The sequence below is a fragment of the Triticum dicoccoides genome, chromosome 4B, assembly GCF_002162155.2.
Source record: "Triticum dicoccoides isolate Atlit2015 ecotype Zavitan chromosome 4B, WEW_v2.0, whole genome shotgun sequence".
Taxonomy (NCBI): domain Eukaryota; kingdom Viridiplantae; phylum Streptophyta; class Magnoliopsida; order Poales; family Poaceae; genus Triticum; species Triticum dicoccoides.
Genome location: NC_041387.1, coordinates 375,346,987 through 375,360,659, shown reverse-complemented (window position 1 = coordinate 375,360,659; position 13,673 = coordinate 375,346,987). Strand labels below are relative to the sequence as shown.

General features: G+C 45.9%; 1 pseudogene; it reads right to left on the bottom strand.

Moving 5' to 3' along the window:
* Window positions 1–3,575: 3,575 nt before the first annotated feature.
* LOC119292682 lies at window positions 3,576–12,998 on the bottom strand (annotated as a pseudogene).
* Window positions 12,999–13,673: the final 675 nt, after the last annotated feature.

Below are 13,673 nucleotides of genomic sequence, written 5' to 3'. Positions count from 1 at the left end.
TGAACTAGATTATTGACTCTAGTGCAAGTGGGAGACTGTTGGAAATATGCCCTAGAGGCAATAATAAATTGATTATTATTATATTTCCTCGTTCATGATAATCGTTTATTATCCATGCTAGAATTGTATTGATAGGAAACTCAGATACATGTGTGGATACATAGACAACACCATGTCCCTAGTAAGCCTCTAGTTGACTAGCTCGTTAATCAATAGATGGTTACGGTTTCCTGACCATGGACATTGGATGTCGTTGATAACGGGATCACATCATTAGGAGAATGATGTGATGGACAAGACCCAATCCTAAGCCTAGCACAAGATCATGTAGTTCGTATGCTAAAGCTTTTCTAATGTCAAGTATCATTTCCTTAGACCATGAGATTGTGCAACTCCCGGATACCGTAGGAGTGCTTTGGGTGTGCCAAACGTCACAACGTAACTAGGTGGCTATAAAGGTACACTACGGGTATCTCTGAAAGTGTCTGTTGGGTTGGCACGAATCGAGATTGGGATTTTGTCACTCCGTGTAAACGGAGAGGTATCTCTGGGCCCACTCAGTAGGACATCATCATAATGTGCACAATGTGACCAAGGGGTTGATCACGGGATGATGTGTTACGGAACGAGTAAAGAGACTTGCCGGTAACGAGATTGAACAAGGTATCGGTATACCGACGGTCGAATCTCGGGCAAGTACCATACCGCTAGACAAAGGGAATTGTATACGGGATTGATTGAGTCCTTGACATCGTGGTTCATCCGATGAGATCATCGTGGAACATGTGGGAGCCAACATGGGTATCCAGATCCCGCTGTTGGTTATTGACCGGAGAACATCTCGGTCATGACTACATCTCTCCCGAACCCGTAGGGTCTACACACTTAAGGTTAGATGACGCTAGGGTTATAAAGGAAGTTTGTATGTGGTTACCGAATGTTGTTCGGAGTCCCGGATGAGATCTCGGACGTCACGAGGAGTTCCGGAATGGTCCGGAGGTAAAGATTTATATATAGGAAGTCCTGTTTCGGCCATCGGGACAAGTTTCGGGGTCATCGGTATTGTACCGGGACCACCGGAAGGGTCCCGGGGGCCCACCGGGTGGGGCCACCTGCCCCGGGGGGCCACATGGGCTGTAGGGGGTGCGCCTTGGCCTACATGGGCCAAGGGCACCATTCCCTAGAGGCCCATGCGCCAAGATATAGGAAAAAGGGGAGAGTCCTAAAGGGGGAAGGCACCTCCGAGGTGCCTTGGGGAGGATGGACTCCTCCCCCCCTCTTAGCCGCACCCCTTTCTTGGAGGAAGGGGCAAGGCTGCGCCTCCCCCCTCTCCCCTGCCCCTATATATAGTGGAGGGGAGGGAGGGCATCCATACCTGAGCCCCTGGCGCCTCCCTCCCTCCCGTGACACCTCCTCCTCTCCCGTAGGTGCTTGGCGAAGCCCTGCAGGATTGCCACGCTCCTCCATCACCACCGCGCCGTTGTGCTGCTGCTGGATGGAGTCTTCCTCAACCTCTCCCTCTCTCCTTGCTGGATCAAGGCGTGGGAGACATCGTCGAGCTGTACGTGTGTTGAACGCGGAGGTGCCGTCCGTTCGGCACTAGGATCATTGGTGATCTGAATCACGACGAGTACGACTCCGTCAACCCCGTTCACTTGAACGCTTCCGCTTAGCGATCTACAAGGGTATGTAGATGCACTCTCCTTTCTACTCGTTTCTGGTCTCTCCATAGATAGATCTTGGTGATTCGTAGGAAATTTTTTGAATTTCTGCTACGTTCCCCAACAAAAGATTCAGACAAAAATTCAGTTAAGATTCAAAACCTTAGCAGCTACTTCTTTTGGAATTATTGCCTTATATAGCAACAAGAGAATTTTGGATTGTTGCCTTATATACCAACAAAACACTTTTGGATTACTGCCACTTTTGCATCAACATAGTTCAACACATATATATCATCACAGCCGGTTCAGCACTTATATAGCATCAACAGCCAGTTCAACAGACAGAAATTACAAATAACTTCTGTGCTTAATATACAAGCACACCTAACAAATTAATATTTTATAACTTATATGCTGAAAATCTATATATTTCAGCATACCTAACTACTGCAACTGCATCTTCTTCATGCCTTCTACTGCATCTTCATCTTCAGTTCTTCAACTTCTGGAGGCGCTCCGAGCGGCGAACCTCCATGTCAGCTGCCACCTTCCTCTTCTTCTTCCTTTCTAGCTGCGCTGTGACGTCCACCTGTGCTTGAAGGTCCAAGACCACCTCCGCCTCCTGCTTGACGATGTCAGGAACATCTGGAAGAAGCTCGATGTCAATGGGGTGGTGCTTGTCACCCTCCCTGGCGACGGGCACCACCATCTGGACCTCCTGCTCGGGGACGACGGGCGCCGCCACCTTGACCTCCAGCTTGTCGTCAAAGAGGACAATCACCTCCGGCTCCTCCCAGCCAGTCGACCAGGACGAGTCGGCGGCGTAGCCAGAGTCTTCATCGGAGCCAGAGTCGTACTCCGACTCGGACGAGATGTACTCCGAGACGTCGTCGCGCCCGAGGCGGTCGGGCTGGTAGTGGTCCCAGTACACCGTGTTGACAGGCGTGGGGATGGCCAGGTCGACGTTGTGGATGCGATCCATTCGCGAGCCAATGCGCAACGGATCCGGCTGGCGCTGCGTGGTGGCGGACAGGTACATCCACCACCGGGCTCGCTGCCCTGGGTCGTCGGAGCGTGTCTCCTGCATCACGAAGCGAAGGATGAGCGCAGGAGGGATACCTTTGGGGTCGTCGCAGGCGCGGTCCAGCTCATCGTTGGTCATCACCTTCAGGAGGCCACGCGCATGGCGACGCAACATCCCAATACTGGGGAACCACTCCCCGGTCTCCGTCAGGTCTGCGCGCATCACCTTGTCGTCGCCTGCGAGGTCATCGATGACCCTCTTCCAGGCGGGGCTGTTCTTCATGTCCGCGGTGGCGGTGTGGTGGTCGGCGGCGAGGGTTTTCTTGACGATTGCATGAGGGTTTGGTGCGGGGTAACCGAGGCGACGCGGTGGACTGAGTGGAGAGTGGAGAGTGGAGCGGTGGGTGGGTGGGCTTAAAGAGCAGACAAGGAAACGGAAGAGGCGTGAGCCATTGGGCCACTAGAAACTGCTAAATAGGTAGGTTAGTACCTGCCCTTGATCAAAGAACTACTACTTACCACACTGGCATTGCCACCCACATTCAATACCATAGGTCCTGGGTTCAAGACCTAGGCAAAACTCTTTTTGTGTAATTTTTTTTCTTTAAGAAAAATTTGTTACAGGCATACAAATTCAGTCATATAAAACAGCTACTGCAGACATATAAATTCAAACAAATTCAGTCATATAAAACAGCAACTGCAAGCATATAAATTCAGGCAAATTCAGTCATATAAGACAGAGACAGTTAACTTCATTTTCTTATCTGAACCAACTTCAGTTTCTTATCTTAACCCACTTCAACTTCAATATCTTATCTTAACACAATTTAGTTGACACAAATCCAGGAGGAAAGATACAAAGTGGTTTTTTATAATTATACAGATTCAATCAAATTCATTCAGCATGCCCTTCAGCTTCCTTATCTTCTCCTTGGTGGCCTCTTTGTGTTTGAATAGGTCACCAATCATGTACTTAAGCTTCCTTTTCTCATGCTTCAAGTCAACCCTCTCTTGAGTCATTTGGTCCCTCTCCTGCACTGCTTGGTCCCTCTCTTTCTTTGCTTTAACCCTGAATACCTGATGAATGTTGGTTACTGACTTGTCTGCAATCTTCTTCTTCTCAAGTTCTTCCTTTAGATCAGTCAGAGTAAGTTGTATGCTGCCTAGTTGGCTCATTGCCTGCTCCTTCTCAGCCACCATCTTAGCAAAATCAAGCTTGAAATGCCTCAACTCATTCTCCATCTTCTTCTTCTCTTCAAGAACCTTCAAATTTTCTTCAGCACTCACAACATTCTGTCTGAGCCTCAGTTTTTTCTCCTCTTCATACATGGTCCATATAGTAGCTAGGCTCATCTTTAGAGCATCAGGCCACTCAGGGTCAACCCACTCAACATATCTGCATTTAGGTACTTCCTAACAATTTAGAACATACAAAAAAGAGATTCAGTTAACTGCCAGTATTCAGTACTGTGCCTGATGATGGAACTTAAAACATACTACAAATCACTTCCTGTTTAATAGTGCCAAATGCAAAAAAAAATTACTAACCTTCTGTGCACAAGCTAGAAACCTTCTGCCAGTATCAACAGATTCAAATGCCACATTCTTCTCACACAAAGATCCATGCCCACATCTAAAGCTAGGCAGATCTGTAGCCAAGCCACTCCATTCCTCACAGGATATTGTGGTAGGTGGCTAAACAAAGGAGAGACATTTCAAATCAATTGAGAGAGAAACCCTAGCTGAGAAACCCTAGACTGGATTTGTGTGAGATTGAGGAGCACACTAACCTTGCTGGTCACAGAGTCATCTTTAGATGAACTGGGAAGATCATCCCATGACACCATGGTTGCTGCTAGCTGAAGATGACAAGGGGATCTGTTGGGGCTATTGGACAGAGGAGAAAAGGGATCTGGTGGTGCACGAAGTTGAAGATGAAAGATGAGGAAGAAAAAGGGGATCTAGTGGTGGTGGTGGACTGGTGGTGGACCAAAGCTACATGTAGAGTGCAAGTTGCTGGGTGGGTGTTTGCAGCAGGTGCAAGTACATGCTTGCTTTTGAGTTCAGTTGTGCTGAGATTCACTTACTTCATTTAGTACAACAATTAGTTTGCAAAGTTAGTTCAGTTCTGACAGGAATTTCTGTCAGTAATTTGAAAGCAATGAGGTTAAGTACAATCTAGTTAACTTAGCAAACTAAATTCAGTTAACAATTAAAATTAAGTGAACTGCAAACTAAATTTAGTTAACTATAAAAATTCAGTGAACTGCAAACTTTCTGTTAGAATTAGTTTAACTACACTTCTAACATGATATACATCTGTCAGTTTTTTCAAAGCAATTAGGTCTATAGCATTTCAAAGCAAGTATGTCAAGCAGGCTTCACATTACTGACATATTATCCATTACAACAAGTATTACACCTAAGCATTACTGAGCAAACAAAAGCAACCATTTTAGTATGCTCAGTTTACACACCTGCACCTGCTGAATTAACAGCACTTCACTTCTTCATAATTAAGGTGAAACACATCACACAAAGCACTATAACAAAACCAATCATCAGCTTCAGCAGCATCAAAGTCTCTCTGCCCAACCCTAAAAGCATAGCCATTTGCTACTTGGTAGCATACTTATTCTCACTAGAGCTGCCATAATTATCTCTTCCAGCCCTGCCTCTCCCAACCATGACCCTTCTAGCTGTGCCTCTGCCAGCCATTGATTCAGTCCTCTGCCTCTCAAGCTCTTCCCTCCTGTCCTCAGCTGCACCAATTGCATCTACAGCAGCATCACCAACCAGACGCCTTGTTTCAACCAGATGCTGCACATACTCAAACTCCCAGTGCCAGAAATCACAAGTGACCTGATTAATCAGTGGCAAAATTAGTTAACCTTGTTAACCAACTCCACAAAATTACAGATTTAATGAATCAACTACTGCATTGCTCTAAACTACTGTATTGCTCGAAACTACTAATTTTCTCTAAACTACTGCATTATTTAACCAGCTGCTCTACTTCATTACTATAGTGAGTTGACACGGCATGAATCTACTGAACTGGCACTTACATTGTGGTTCACGCACTTGTAGAAGATCCATCCATCGTGCTCATCGGTGCTAGACCGGTAGAACCTCACCTGCTCGCCGCAATCCGGGCACCCGATCAGTGGTACAGCAATGGAGCGGCCACGCAGCGCTGAGCGGATGGAGCTGGAAGATGACACGAAGGAGGAGACAGAGGAGGCGGAGGAGGGCGTCGGCAATGGCTGCGATAGTGGAGGGCGATGGCGTTGACAATGGCTGCGGCGGCGCGGACGGGAGTTGGCTAGGGTTCGGAGGAGAGGAAGCAGAGAGCGAGAGGGGATAAGGCAGAGCGACCAGGTGCGGTCCGACCAGGCGACGGTCCGACCAGGTGCGCACATTTGCATAAAAAAACCTCCAGCCATCTAGTATTAACCCCCCCCCCCGACCAGGTGCTGCACATGTGGCGGTCAAAGCATAGCTGGGAACGGCTGACTCGACCAAGTCAGCAAATATGTAGCTCAATTCGTATATACGGACCAAAGTGAACCCCCTGCGCAAGTATATGGACCGTAGTTCGGGTATTTTGAAGTAGTGGTACTAAACTGTCAACCGACTCAAGTTTAGTGACCTGCAGTGAATTTTCTCAATTGAAACGTGCATGTTTACTTGCCACTAAATCTGATATTGATGAGCTAGATTTTAGCAAATCTGTTTGCTATGCTTATGTGTGCAAAGAGGCATTATTTTCATTCGAGGACGTGCCTTCCACTTTGCCTCCTGCTATCACTAACATTTTGCAGGAGTTCGCTGACGTCTTTCCACATGACGTGCCACCGGGATTACTTCCCATTCGAGGGATTGAGCATCAGATTGACTTAATTCCCGATGCATCATTACCCAACCGTGCACCATACCGTACCAATCCAGAGGAGACGAAGGAGATTATGTGTCAAGTACAGGAGCTGCTCGACAAAGATTATATACGCGAATCCCTTAGTCCTTGTGCTGTTCCTATTATTCTAGTGCCGAAAAAGGATGGTACATCACGTATGTGTGTTGATTGTAGAGGCATTAATAATACTAGCAAAAGAGTCCATGCATTGCAACGGGAGAGAAAACATAGCATAGACTCTTAACCCAACAACCATAACCCAAGACCACAATAGGTCCATCTCCCTTATTTTTGCGAGGCATCGTATTTGTGTTTCCGCTTATCCTCCTTCTCACCCTCACCGGCGATGGCCTCGGTGTTCACACAAAAAAAAACATGTTTGAATATGTTTAATCCTAAGGCGTCTCTCTCTCTCCTCCCTCTCCCTCCCCCCCCCTCTCTCTCTCTCGCTTTCTCTCTCGCGCGATGAGAAATCTGTTGTTTTCCCCTGCGACATTTTTCATAGGTATGCATGTGTAGTTATCGATGTTTTCTCTTCCCTACATTGTTATAGTGGGGTGTTTATTTGCAATCCGGGTCGCCGCCGGTACGAAAGGAAAATGGATCTTATGCTATAAATTATAAGTTTTCTCACAAAATGATATTTTAAAAATATTTAACAGGTAAAATTAACATCATATTTAGATTCCACATATTTTTCTAATAAAATTTCATATATAATATGTTAAAATCGAAGTTACGGTTTAAAAGATACGGATAATTTAGAAAATCATTTATTTGACTTAAATATATTCCAAAATAATATTTAAAAATACTTAACAGGTGAAAATAATCTCATATTCATATTCTACATATTTTTCTAATCAAATTTCATATATAAAATGTTCAAATCGGAGTTACGGTTTAAAAGATATGGATGATTTAAAAAAATATTGTTTGACTTAAATATGATCCGCGGATGAATTACCTAAATCATCAGGGGGGTTTTAGAAAAAATGTAAAATAACGGTTCGGGTGCGACTTAAATCCAGATTGCGGGTTAATTTCAACAAAACACTGGGACTTTTCTGAAAAATGCCATGACGGACGAAAGAAAGCCAATTTGCTTTATTATTAGGTAAAGATTACTATTCGTTATCGTCATCCTATTCCTAGGCTAGATGATATGCTTGATGAATTGAGTGGCTCTACAATATTCTCCAAAGTTGATTTGCGTAGTGGATGCCATCAAATTCGTATGAAATTGGGGGATGAATGGAAAACAGCATTTAAAACTAAGTTGGATTATATGAGTGGTTAGTCATGCCTTTTGGGTTAACTAATGCACCTAGTACTTTCATGAGATTAATGGACGAAGTTTTACGTGCTTTCATTGGACGATTTGTGGTAGTTTACTTTGATGACATATTGATTTATAGCAGGTCTTTGGAGGAACATTTGGAACATTTACATGCTGTTTTTATTGCTCTACGTGATGCACGTTTGTTTGGTAACCTTGGGAAGTGCACCTTTTGCACCGAGCGAGTGTCTTTTCTTGGCTATGTTGTTACTCCACAGGGAATTGAAGTTGATAAAGCCAAGATTGAAGCTATTGAGAGTTGGCCACAACCCAAAATGGTCACACAAGTGAGGAGTTTTCTTGGCCTTGCTGGATTCTATAGGCGTTTTGTGAGAGATTTTAGCACCATTGCTGCACCTCTCAATGAGCTTACAAAGAAGGACGTGCCTTTTGTTTGGGGTACCGCACATGAAGAAGCTTTCACGGTGTTGAAAGATAAGTTGACACATGGTCCTTTACTCCAACTTCCTGATTTTAATAAGACATTTGAGCTTGAATGTGATGGTAGTGGAATTGGATTAGGAGGTGCGTTATTACAAGATGGCAAACCTGTTGCATACTTTTCTAAAAAATTGAGTGGGCCTAGTCTGAATTATTCTACTTATGATATAGAATTATATGATCTTGTTCGAACTTTAGAAACATGGCAACATTATTTATGGCCCAAAGAATTCGTTATACATTCTGATCATGAATCTTTGAAACATATTAAAAGTCAATCTAAACTGAATCGTAGACATGCTAAATGGGTTGAATTCATTGAGACTTTCCTGGGTAAAGAAAATGTTATTGCTGATGCATTGTCTCGTCGCTATACTATGCTTTCACAACTTGACTTCAAAATATTTGGTTTGGAGACCATCAAACATCAATATGTGCATGATGCTAATTTTAAAGATGTATTGCAGAATTGTAAAGAAGGAAGAACATGGAACAAGTTCGTCGTTAATGATGGATTTGTGTTCCGTGCTAACAAGCTATGCATTCCAGCTAGCTCCGTTCGTCTTTTGTTGTTGCAGGAGGCGCACGGAGGAGGACTAATGGGACACTTTGGCGTGAAGAAGACGAAGGACGTACTTGCTACACATTTCTTTTGGCCAAAGATGAGACGGGATGTTGAGCGCTTTGTTGCTCGCTGCACTACATGTCAAAAAGCTAAGTCACGACTCAATCCTCATGGTTTATATATGCCTTTTCCTATACCTAGTGTTCCTTGGGAGGATATATCTATGGACTTTGTTTTAGGTTTACCTCGAACAAAGAAGGGGAGGGATAGCATATTTGTTGTCGTGGATCGATTCTCGAAAATGGCACACTTTATACCATGTCATAAAAGTGATGGTGCTGTTAATGTTGCTGATTTGTTCTTTCGTGAAATTATTCGCTTGCATGGTGTGCCAAATACTATTGTTTCAGATCGTGATACTAAATTTCTTAGCCACTTTTGGAGATTTTTATGGGCTAAGTTGGGGACTAAACTGCTTTTTAGTACTACTTGTCACCCCCAAACTGATGGACAAACTGATGTAGTCAATAGAACATTGTCTACTATGCTTAGGGCTGTTTTGAAGAATAATAAGAAAATGTGGGAAGAATGCTTGCCTCATATTGAATTTGCTTATAATCGTTCATTGCATTCTACTACTAAGATGTGCCCTTTTGAAGTTGTGTATGGTTTCCTACCTCCTACACCTATTGATTTGTTGCCTCTTCCATCTTCGGAGAAGGTTAATTTTGATGCTAAACAACATGCTGAATTGATTTTAAAAATGCATGAGTTAACTAAGGAAAACATTGAGCGTATGAATGCTAAATATAAACTTGCTGGAGATAAGGGTAGAAAACATGTTGTGTTTGCACCTGGAGATCTTGTTTGGTTACATTTGCGTAAGGATAAATTTCCTGATTTGCGCAAATCAAAGCTAATGCCACGTGTTGATGGTCCTTTTAAGGTGTTAAAGAAAATAAATGATAATGCATATAAAATTGAGCTGCCTGCAGATTTTGGGGTTAGTCCTACTTTTAACATTGCAGATTTGAAGCCTTATTTGGGTGAGGAAGATGAGCTTCCGTCGAGGACGACTTCATTTCAAGAAGGGGAGGATGATGAGGACATCAATACCATTGTTACACCCACATCCCCTGCTCCTATACATACTGGACCAATTACTAGAGCTCGCGCACGCCAATTAAATTACCAGGTACTTTTGTTTCTTGGTAATAATTCTAATGTTCATGAGAATATGATGCTGCCTAAATTGGATACATTTGTTTTGCTTACAAATGAAGGGCCTAGCTTGGAGAAGGATGAACATTGGAGCAAGAACAAGCATGGAGATGATGGCATGCGCAAGGGGAACAAGAACGGAGTTACAAGTGATGATTTCAGGACGTTGAAGCCACCATAATGAGTGCATGAAGCCTTGGACGAAATATACAAGATGCCACTTCATAACTTTCGTCCAGAGGCTATTCTAGGTGCTGCATCACCTTATTATTGGGCCAGGCCCATGTATTTTTGAAATACTTGAGTATAGGTTGTTTTTAGAGTCCGTATGTGTGGGGAAACAAGAGATATGGTTGGTTTCGGACCCCTTCCCCAAGGGCCACGAAATTCCCCCCTCTTCATCCATATATACAGCCCTTAGGGCATCGTTTAGACTTTGGGTTTTGTTTGGATTAAAGTTCACCATAGCTGCAACTTCGTGTACCTCGTTTGTGTTCAACAACCAGAGAAAGGCATCACAGAACCCACCTTGATCAATAAAGCTTTCCTCTTATATTCGCAATATCCAGATTGCAATCTTAGTTTATTGATTGTTCTTTGTTTGCTTGTAGGAAACAGACCTAGGTGGTCTGGTTGATCGTGCTCCGGCGTGGTCAATAACCTCTCGGAGTTGGTTTAGCGATTGCTAAGGCGCGACGTCCTCGCACGTTCGTAGTCGGATCGTCAAAGTTGACTTCCTCCAAAACAATAGCCACCATCTCATCGAAAGACGGGACACCTTTGCCTCTATCACTCTCAGATTTCATAAACGGCCGCACAAGAGCTACAATTTTAAATAACAAGCATTATATTACATAAAGACCTCGTTCCATATTACAGGAGAGGATAAAATAATGCTTTCATGGGAAAATGATATCCTTGGCACATTGCTCCGCCACAAGGCGGGATCCCTCCATGACACTATCATAGTACTTCTCGGGCTTGCGATGCTCCTTGCCCTTGGGCGAACCCTCGGTCATCAACTTCGTGGCATCCATCTTCGCCCAGTGCGGCTTGGCGCGAGCGAAAGCCATCTGCGCACCTTCAATGCAGACAGACCACTTGACAGCATCAAGTCGAGGGCAGGCACTGACCAGCTGCTTCATGAGTCCGAAGTGGCTACTGGGCATGGGCTCGGCTGGCCATAGCCGGACTATTAGGTCCTTCATGGCTAGTTCGGCCGCCTTGTACATCTCAACCAACTGTTTTAGCTGGTCGCTAAGGGGCACCGAATGTTCTGATCCAAGGTACTGAGACCAAAACAGCTTCTCCGTAGAGCTCCCTTCTTCGGCTCGAAAGAACTCTGCAGCATCTGATATGCTGCGTGGCAGATCCGCAAACGCTCCTGGAGAATTCCAAATTCGGGTAAGTAAAATGAACGTTTCCTTCACACACTTGCTTTGCATAATAAAAGCCTTACCCGCCGTGATTGTCTGGGGCGCCTGGATTTCCTGGAGGGCGCTCTGGGCTTCGGCTCGGGCATCTTGCGCACCCTAGCGGCCCTTGGCAAGTTCGGACTCTTGAGTCTTTGAATTACGCTCCAAGGACTCGTACTTTTTGACGGCGTCCTGGAGCTCTTGCTGGACGTCGCTGACCCGGGCCTCTTGCTTCTCACGCGTGACGCATTCCTTAGCCGCTTTGTCCTCGGCCTCGGCCAACGCCTTCTTGAAGGCCGCTACTTTGGTCGCGGCCCCTAATAAAGTTCATGACACTTCAGTCAGTACGAACTTTTCATCCTCCCTAAATATAAAGCACCGGTTAGTGCATACCTTGGCTGTCCTCCAGTTGCTTCTTCACGAGGATGAGTTCTTCCTCGGCCTGCTCCAGATTCTGCGTCAAGATGGATACCTCCGCAGTATGAGCGGCAGCGGCTAGCAGTGACGCCTGCTTATTCACATAGACATGTTATGTCAGACTCCTGCAAAATTTATTTTGATCCTCTGTTTGGTCTTTCTTTCCGAACGCCGAATAGAGCATCAGGGGCTACTGTCTACAAAGTGATATTCTTTTACAACTATATTACTTACCTCAAAGCCTGTTAGAAGGCTAAGGCAGGTTTCGGTCAGTCCATTTTTGGCGGACTGGACTTTCTCAATCACCGTACTCATAAGAGTATGGTGTTCTTCCATAATGGAAGCGCCTTGTAGCGCTTCCAGCAATCTGTCCGGTGCCTCTGGATGGACAGAGATCACCGGCGGAGGTGGCTTGCCCCCCTCATTCGGGAGAGGCTGCCTGCCCGAATCCGGAGCCACTTGGGTCTCTAGAGCTGTATCCGACTGAGGGCCGAACTGGGCTCGGCCCTCATCATCGGGGTCTGTAGGGGTCTTTCCGCGCATGTGCTCGGCAACCGGACTTCTTTCCTCCGACATCACCGGAACGGACTCCCCTTGGCCTGGTATCCTTCAGGACAACACCTTGGTGTTGTCCGCGACCTTATGGGAGGTGGCCGTTGGAATGGACCCGCTGTTCATCACCGACGGATCCAGCGACCCCTTCGAAGAGGAGGAGAGCTCGATGTTGGATTGGGCCGGACTGCAGATGCATGGTCTAACACATTAAAAAATGATAAGGTGAAAAACCGGAAATATTATCGTGTCTGGATACTTACAATTTGGCCAGGGGCTTGACCCTGGGCCCCCACTCCTTGCTGCTATTGGTGGTTGCTGCGGAGTAGTCCGAGAGGGAGATTTTTCCCTTCTTGCACGCCTCAGCCTCCCCATGTGTGGAGGCCTTACTCTTCTTTTTTCCCCAGTGGGAGGGGGGGACGGGCCTCCTCCTCCCCGTCATCTTCGGCGGAGGAGTGCGCCTCGGCGTCTTCGGACGTCACGTCCGAAACGCCCTTGCGTCGGAGACCACCTCTGGTCCCCTTGGCCGCCTTCTTGGTTTTCTTCTCCGGCACCTCATAAGGCACAAGAAATAGCATCTTCGTCAGAAGAGGCGTTTCTTGATCTTCGGCAGCTGAGCCGGACATTCGATCTGCTCCGCCATCGTTACCGAGGCCTGAGAGATTGGCATAGAGGCTTAGGTTCCTCCCACAGATATGCTGGCAAACGATATATCTTGCAAACATAAAAGAACTTAACGGATTAGCCTCACGTTTTGCACTGAGCCTGCGGTCTTCGGACGTGGGCGGTGGTACCTCGCCGGCCTTAAAAAGCACCTTCCAGATGTCTTTGTGTGTTGTATCAAAGGGCTCCACCAGCATCTGGTGCTTGGCCGGGTCGAACTCCCACTAATTACAAGTCTGGCTCTGGCACGGAAGAATCCGGCGGAAGAGCATGACCTGGATCATGTTGACAAGCTTGATTTTCTTGTCAATCATGCTTTGGACACATGTCTGGAGCCCAGTCACTTCTTCCGCTGAGCCCCAGTCTAAACCCTTCTCTTGCCAGGAGGTGAGCCACATGGGGACCCCGGATCGGAATTCGGGGGTCGCCGCCCAGTTGGCGCCGCGCGGTTCGA